Genomic DNA, 8,650 nt, shown 5'->3' with positions numbered 1-8,650 from the left:
ACAGTTGAGTTCTTTGAGCTGACTTACAAACTTTTCATGATTCATCTTCTTCAATCTCTCTCGATTTCATCATTCTGCATCTAATCTTCGATCTTGAGCTCAAGGTTTAATATGGTATCAGAGCACACACACGAATCTTCCGCTTCGATATGAGCTTTCCAGTATCTCTATTCTCGCAATTCTTGAATCTCTTGTGTATCGCTATTCTTGAATCTCTTGTGTATCGCGATTAGGGATTTCATTTTCCAGCTCGTCTTCTGTTACTCGATTCTTCTTTGCTTACGCTTTGGATTCTGAAGCTTCTTTTCTGAAGATCGATTAGCTCGTTGAACTTTTGTTTTCTTCGAATCTTGGCTATGGCATCTTCTGTTCCTTCTTGGCAATCACACGTTTCAACAATGAATTATATAACTTCCCATCATGTTTCAACAGCTTGTCTATATTTTCTGTGTCTTCTTCTTTATCGATTTTATTTGGTCTTTGAGTGTTGCAAAGCGACAAAAGTTTCTGATTATTTAATTCAAAATAATTTTCTCTGTTCCTAAAAAGGTATTCTATGATTCTTTCTTCATAATTTAAATTAATGATATTATGAGAATATATTTATGTTTTGTAGCTAAACTTTTGCAGAAAGGCGAAACGAGAACTCCATTGTCACAAATTTGGTACTACCCCTGTTCGGAAACTCGCTAGGCGTTACGCGTGCGCTCGGGTTGGGCCTAGCGCCGAATGAGAAAATCGGAGATTTTGCGGGATTTAATCGGCGATTTCTTTTAAGCTATATATTATACATTTATACACAATACAACGAAGATTACTTAGTGTAGTGGTTGAGGCTCACCTTTTATCTCTAGCAACCCGGGTTCAAATGAGGGAAAATGCAGAATTGCATATTTTTTAAAGTTTAACTTAAATGAAGGGTAATTATGTCATTTACATGTCGTCTTCCTCTTTACATTATTAGGGTTTCTGCGTTTTTAAGCTCGACGGCTCTGTAACTTTGATGAGTTTTAGATCGCTTTTCTTCTTTTTTATTGTTTTTTTCTAGCAAATTTCATAAATCGTATGTATATTAGTCGATTCTTAGGCCGAAACAAGCAATAACTTAAGATTTTTTGTGAGGTCCGAGTTTTCCAGCGAATTTTTCTAGTTCGCCACGGTTGATGGCCGGATAACGATTTTTCGGCGACTTTGCGGTCTTCGGCGGCGCGTTTTAGAACAGGGGGTACTACTATCAGAAACCAGAAGTTATTGTCAAAGTGAAAAGATTTTCTTCTATATAAAAAGGTGTACAAATTAATATTTAAAGGTATGATTTCTGAAAACCTATTTCAAAAGATGAAACTCAGCTTTGTAGACATTTCTTATAGGGCATGGAGATGGATTCAAGTTTATGTCAAACAAAAAACCATGAAAATAATAGAACTTATAGAATGTGAGTGTGATTAATTCTTGTTTAGGTCACATGTGAAGAATTTATTTTCGGGGAATTTTCATGTTTACCACATTGTGGATAACATTATTCACTTTTACCTTTATTAAATGGACATTTTCATAAATATTTTTTTCATTAAGTGATAAAAGACTATTATACCCTTACTTTATATATATATATAATAAATATTTTTTAAATATAAAAGTAAAAAAAAAATAACAAAATAATTTTTTTATAGTTTTTGAAATATATGTTTTGAAATTCGAACTTTTTTATAAATTGTTTTTCCTTGATTTTTTTTCGAATTTTTTTTCTTTCAACTTTTCCTTTTGAAATTCGAAACTTATTTTTGTAACTATTTTTAATTTTTTTTAAAAAAATTTTAAGTATATATTTATAAATTTATTAGAATCGTAAACTCAACCTTCTAAAACTCTTCCTCATCCCTCAACTCTAAATACTACGTCTAGATTAGTTAACCCTAGGATTATAACTATTTTTTTACCTATTTAAAAGTGAAGATAAAAATAGTTAAGGTAAATATGAAAAGTGGTATTAGGAACGTGGTATTTTTGACAATTTTCCTTTATTTTCTAAGTATTCATGTTAACATTATCTTACAGTTTGTTAACTTTACTAATCTGCCAATGATATTTTGTGCAGATATACATTGCAATATGAAAATCCGTGTACATGTAAGTACTTACTTAAATGTTTTAATCACATTTTATCTACATTATTTATAGATTAGATCTATAAAGTCTATATTTTATTGATCTAAATAACAACTAATCTTAATCCACGACATGCAGTTTAATTTACCAACTTTTCATGAATAATATACCTTTTAATACTAATACAATTATTTGATACACATATATATATATAATATTACATACTAGAGTCGGTCCGCGCGGGATATGTGTATATTTGATTTAACTTTTGGCTTTTGTATGGAAAAATTTGGTTATATATATATATATATAAGGTTTGAATTATTATGTTCGTGATTGTCTTCTTATTTTAATTTATTATGCTTTTGAATAAAATTATTTGATGTTTGATTCTTCAACTTCAGTCTCATTACAATTAACTAAACTTCATAATTTGATGTGTTAAGATAATTTCAAACCTGATGTATTCTTCTTTAATTTGGTAATATATATATATATATATATATATATATATATATATATATATATATATATATATATATCCATATATGTATATACTCATATACACATATATATATGTTGATCTTTTGTTTTCTTTATATCATTTGCTTTATACTCTTATATCTTGTCATTTTTTTTGTTTATTGTTTAAGACTATGCAAGGAATGTAATTTTTTGTTTATTGTTTAAGATATATATTTTCTTTAATGAAATTTGGTATGTTCATTTGTTTGGCAGTGTGATATTTTTAACTTGTTGGTCATGTGATGTCTACACCAGTATATGTGTTTTATTGGTATGTTTGCATTGTAGTCGTATTTAGAAAATTAAATTTGGACGCCAATTTTGGTTCTGACACAACAAATATAGCATCAAATGTCTTAACGAAAGTAGATTGTTATTGTTTAATCAAATAACCAAATGTATGTGTGTCCATAATAATTGGGGTATAAAAGAGAACGTTTTCGGTAATTAAAATTCTCATTTTCTGCAAATACGAAACCGTGGTCATGACTGAGTAATTTCTTCAAAAGTGGAGACGTTGCCCTGTAACGAATGTTGTCTAGTTAGTGTTTTTTTTTTAAAAAAGCAGGTTGAGCAAAGTAAAATTTGTAAAAGACGTTAGTGTTAACTTTTTGGTCTTGTGGATCCTTGAATATCTCCTTGTATAAAAGGAGGTGCCCGAGACTCCTCTGGGTTTACTCCCGGTCCAGTCTATGTGAAGAAAGCTATAGTTCCAAGTAAGTAAAACATAACTGAGGAATATGGTGGACGATTCTATGTAGTGTGGTAGTTATGTACCATGAGATGACCAGCTTCGTAGGCTCGCATGTTATGGAGTTTTGTCATCTCACCATCAAAACCAACAAATAGACCCTCGTCGTGTCATCAGCTATGCTCATTTCCACACGGTACCTGGATATCATAATTAAAAGCCAAAGCCAAAGCAAAATCCGTATGTGGGGTCTCTATTTGTTTTTTGTTTTTTTTGTTGGAAAACCAATTTTAAAGCCAAATTGTCCAATATACCTGAGCACACCAATAGCTTTAGTGTTATTGCGGGACACGCAAGTGAATGAGGAGACAGTTCGTTGGAGCCTCCTCGTGCACATGAAGCAGGAGACATAACACCATCCTCTTTCCATCTTGATTCCAGTCACCTTTCCAGTACATACAAATTCAATTTCCGTACAATACAAACTCATGAGAATCACATACTGAGTATAAGCTTTCAGTACTTAAAACAAATCAGAATGCTGTACAACCTGAGGCTTGGCTGTGAGAATGAACTTAGTGAGCTCAGATATGCTCAGTGGTTCAACCTTGGTGTATCCCCTCAGCAAAGAAGATGCAGGGTTGTTCCAACTATGTCTAGAAGCCAGCCTACATCGATGTGAAATATCACGTGAGAGGGCCTTATGTATCAGTATCACAACAAACCGAAGGTGGATGTAGTAACGTAGGAATCATCAGACACTTTCTCGTTAAAAAAAACTCCCCTGCATGAGTCTCTGACGTGGCCTTTAAGAGCATACGGCCTAGCAAGAAAATAATACATGGTTGCTCCAAAAACATTTAGGTTGACACATTTAACCAAAAGCAGGAGAAATTGTAACAGTGAGACGCAGACATTGTCGATTCAAAATTTGAGCAAGAACTATACCTCCTACAATCCTAGGATTTATTCTAGATGTGACAAAACTCTCGGATCACCCCCAAAGCCTTCAAGCTTGTTGTGAAACGTTACAGCTTGTGACTCAAACAGGCTCAGAGTCACAGACACGTCACTGCGCCGGGGTAAACATAAATTTATTAGAAACTTTTATTGAAACGTTAAAGTCCTATGAGTTAAAGTAATTGGGTGGCTTTATATGATGCAGTGAATAACTTATCGATTTGATGGTTGCCATGATTCGTTCATTTCCTTGGGGAATGTCACTCACTGTAATCTTCACAGCAGCTAGCTCACCAATAACATCTGGGATGTGTTCAACAGCCTAAATATGTTGGTTACAATGATAAGTCTGAGTCAAAAATCTAATAAGAGGATATACCAGGAAGTTGTGTTTTGGTGTTGGCCAGGCCAAGAAGGGAATCAAGATCACGGAACCTGAAAAGCTCTTCAAGAATTGGAGAAATTGGTGCGGTTAACGCATCAAAGTTTGTTAAGACATTGAACCGAATAGTCAAAATGGACTCCGAAAGTCTGAAGTTCTGATTGCATTGAACCACATCAAATCCGCCGAGTGTGAACATTAAACAGCAAAGTCTAACACAGACACCGTGAATATTCAAAAGGCCATACAAATAACAAACCTTAATAAATGAAATGGAGCGTTTCATTTAATTGGACACGTGTCAGCACGAAATAACTAGACTTTTTTATGTGGCATCCTCGGTGTCTCTCTACAGAGAGATCAAATCTTCTTTTATATAATAAGATAATAAAATAAGATACTTTCTACTATTATGCTTATTTGCTAGTATAATAAGATAACTAGGTTAAGATCTACGCCTTGCGCGGGATCAACATTATATAAAAAAATTATTTTATGTATTAAATATTTTTACATATTATGAAATAATTAATATATATTAAATAATTAAAGTTCAGTAACTATTAAATATATAATTAAATTGGTGCGAACATATAAATTAATTTTATTAATCCAAAAAATATTTTTTTATATTTGATAGGATATGTAATTAAATTTAAATGATACTAACATAGATAATATATTTTAGTATATTTTTAATATTAATATCTATTAAATGATGATTTCTACTCATATAGTTTTTTCGATCATTTATGTCATTTATAGAAAAAAATTTAAATTACTCATAACAAAATTTTCATTGTGGGATTAATAGTTTTAGTAATTTATAATTAAAAAAAAAATAAGTTGTCAATGATCGTTCAAAACTTTTATCAAAAAAATTGTTCAAAGTAAATTTTGAAACTAAAATATTGTATTTTATATGGTTTATAGTTTGTTTTAAAAAATATATATATATTAATCTTAATAATTAATTAAATTAGACTTTTTACTTATATAATTTTTGTAATCATTTGTATTTTGTCATAACAAATTTTTTAAACCATGGATCATAAAATTTGAATGTGAGACTCTTAACAGTTTTAGTAATTTATAGCCGTTTGTAAAAATTCAAAATATAACATATACATAAAAATCTAAATTTTTATTATATGGTTATTGTGGTTGTTTAATTTATTTAATAGTTTAAAATTAAACAAATATGATAGAAAATACACTATTTTTTTATCAAATCTTTATTATTCAAAATCATTAATTGTCATATATACTTTAGCCACATTAGGCAATTCCGTAAATTTTATTTAAGTAAATAATAAAGTACATTAATGATGAATTTATTGTTAGTTTAATAAAAAGTTTATTATATAATTAGATGGAGCAACATACTTCTCTAATGATTCTAAGAATAATCATAGTGATGACATGTGGCTACAAAAAGAAGTTGTAATGCTTCTCAAATAATATATAGGGGATATATATATTTTTTTTGAAACACTAGTATAATAAGATATTAAGATAAGATAGTTTCTACTATTATGCTTATTTGCTAGCGTGAAACTAAATATTTGAATTTTCATTGATTTAGTCTTCCTGGTAAAATGATTTTTTTTTCTATTGGGATTTTATCTTTTTATTGAGTTTTAGCTTATCAAAAACAACAATGCAAACATGTATGATGTATTCATTCCTTTTGTTTTTAACGTTGGATATTATGCTATTACAAACTATGAAAAATATTACAGACGATTCTACAGCCGACAATTTGACATGCCTTATGAGGATTCACGTGTAACTGCATCACCTGAGCCGCCTTATCAGATCCACGCTTGAAGGTACTCCTTGCGCCATGCCGCAGATCTCTTGTAAGCCTTTTCTCTATTAATTTGCATAATTTCACATTCTCAGGGAATCGAAACCCGAACATCCTGGTGTAGAAGCATTAATGAACTTTTAGTCAAACCACTGGACCAACAAGGCTTCCACGTTCCTTTTTTTTTTAACATAAAAGTTGTTTTACTGTTTCCAGCGGCTTTACCTTATTTTGAGTCATTGCAATTTTATGATCATATAATTTGAAAGATAATGAAACTGATCCATGCGTAGCATGGGAGGTAAACTTTTATAATAATTCTTTAAAATTTAGAAATTAAAGTGAATGTTTTATTTGGTTTACCCATAATCTGGCATTGCTGATCACATACCTGTATTTGTCTCATTTAAAGCTATTTACACTGACTGATCAACCAATGTCTACCATTGTGAATCACAAACGATGTAAAAAAGTTATACTCGAACAAACTCATGATGGATATGGGAAATAACTGTTTTGAAAGTCAGCCTACTTTTTAAACACAAGGAACAATTATTTTAAGTTTATAATGTAATGTTCCTATTTTCTCTTCTTTAATCAAAAAATTATCTACTCATAATCTCTTTGGGTTTGACTAACAATAGATTAGATGGTACATAACACATATATTAGATGTGGATGAATAGTTTAAATACAATTTGTATGAGAAAAATGTTTTATACATAACAAGTATAGTTGATATAAAATAAGTAGTGCACAATAATAGTTAAATGGTAATAATGACAAGAGAATAGTTTAATTTTATATATATATATATATTTTGAATATTGTGTAAATTGATAAAAGTATATTATTTATTTTTTTGAAAACTATCATAACAGATATTAATAAAATATTATACTTATAACCACACTAAAATAGACAATGTAAAACACATGGTATTTTAATGAAATTTTTTTTGATAAAAATATTATTAAAGAAAAAGCTATAAAAATATTCTTAAAGAAAAAAAAATTGCCCCTTCAATAATATCACGCGAATAGATGTTTATAGAAAAAAATCCGTTCAAACACTCATGTCGACGACTCGTTGAAATGCCATAGACTCTTGCCTTCTTAAGCTCTCTTTCCAAGCAGTGATACACACAGAGTACGACTGGAAAGCACTACTGGCGATAAAAATAACAGAGTAAAATATATTTCTGCTCAGTTACTCCACTTTTGTCCAATCAGGTTAAATTTGTTTTCAACTTGTTTACGCCAAAAAAGAGAAAAAGTAGAGCAATTTGTTACTCTACAATAACCAGGAGAAAAATTTTACTCTGAGTTTTGTTTTTACTTTTCCTCCATTTTCCACCTACTTTTTTCCTACCTTTTTACTCTGTTAATACCGATCAGAACCACAGTGTGGCGAGAGAGGAATAACAGAAAGCATAACAACGTCTATCGCACAGCTGCTGAAACTACACAGTTCATTGATAAAATGATCCGCAATCGAATCTCTTCTCTGCGTCCCAAGAACAAATCACACTACGGTAGTGTGATGCAAACGTTGGATGGGTTGTTACGGCTAGTTTATTCTGTCTGTTTTTCTAGATGAGCTTTTCCTCTGTTAGTCATTGCTTTTTACAGGCATTAGGGCAACATTATTGCAGTTTGGTCTTTCAGAGGAGGAGCCCACAAAAACACCCGAACCGAGAAAAAAAGTCTCTAACTAAGAGACATTTTGGTTTGGTTCCTTGTACTGTTCGCGGATCCCACTAAAATGTGCCGACCCGCGATTGGTTCATTTTTAATTTTCTTTTTAATTCGGATAAAAAAAATTATTTAAGGACCAATTATTAAGGATTCGACAATAATGATGCTCTTACAAGCTTTTTCATATTGTAAACTTTTTTTTTGGTTGATAAATAAATTTTACGTTTCGACAAAAAAAACCATGAAAATTTGAGCATATATATTCTAAACATTGTTTGAATAAGGAACACTGGTTGAGTCATAGTGGGATTAATAATTTGAAGCTATAAAATCTGATGTGTATAGCTAGTAGGGTCGGAAAGAGTGGAACCAAAAAGTCAAAAGTGATAATGAGCTTAAAACTAAAGCAATAGATCTTGTCTTCAATTATGACAAGTGCGATTAGAAAATGTGCGATTGAAAGTGTGTATCTCGTT

The 8,650-nt window shown here is 30.6% G+C and overlaps 1 long non-coding RNA gene across 1 annotated transcript; it reads right to left on the bottom strand.

Moving 5' to 3' along the window:
• Positions 1-2,798: 2,798 nt before the first annotated feature.
• On the bottom strand, positions 2,799-5,252 carry LOC106425217. Its single transcript, XR_007324983.1, has 7 exons — positions 4,665-5,252; positions 4,499-4,588; positions 4,274-4,397; positions 3,640-4,148; positions 3,412-3,525; positions 3,243-3,338; positions 2,799-3,156 (listed from the first exon to the last, which is right to left on the bottom strand). It is a non-coding gene; the product is annotated as an uncharacterized LOC106425217 (long non-coding RNA).
• Positions 5,253-8,650: the final 3,398 nt, after the last annotated feature.

This window comes from Brassica napus, chromosome C6 (assembly GCF_020379485.1).
Source record: "Brassica napus cultivar Da-Ae chromosome C6, Da-Ae, whole genome shotgun sequence".
NCBI classification, from domain to species: Eukaryota; Viridiplantae; Streptophyta; class Magnoliopsida; order Brassicales; family Brassicaceae; genus Brassica; species Brassica napus.
This window is presented reverse-complemented; position numbering and strand designations above follow the sequence as displayed.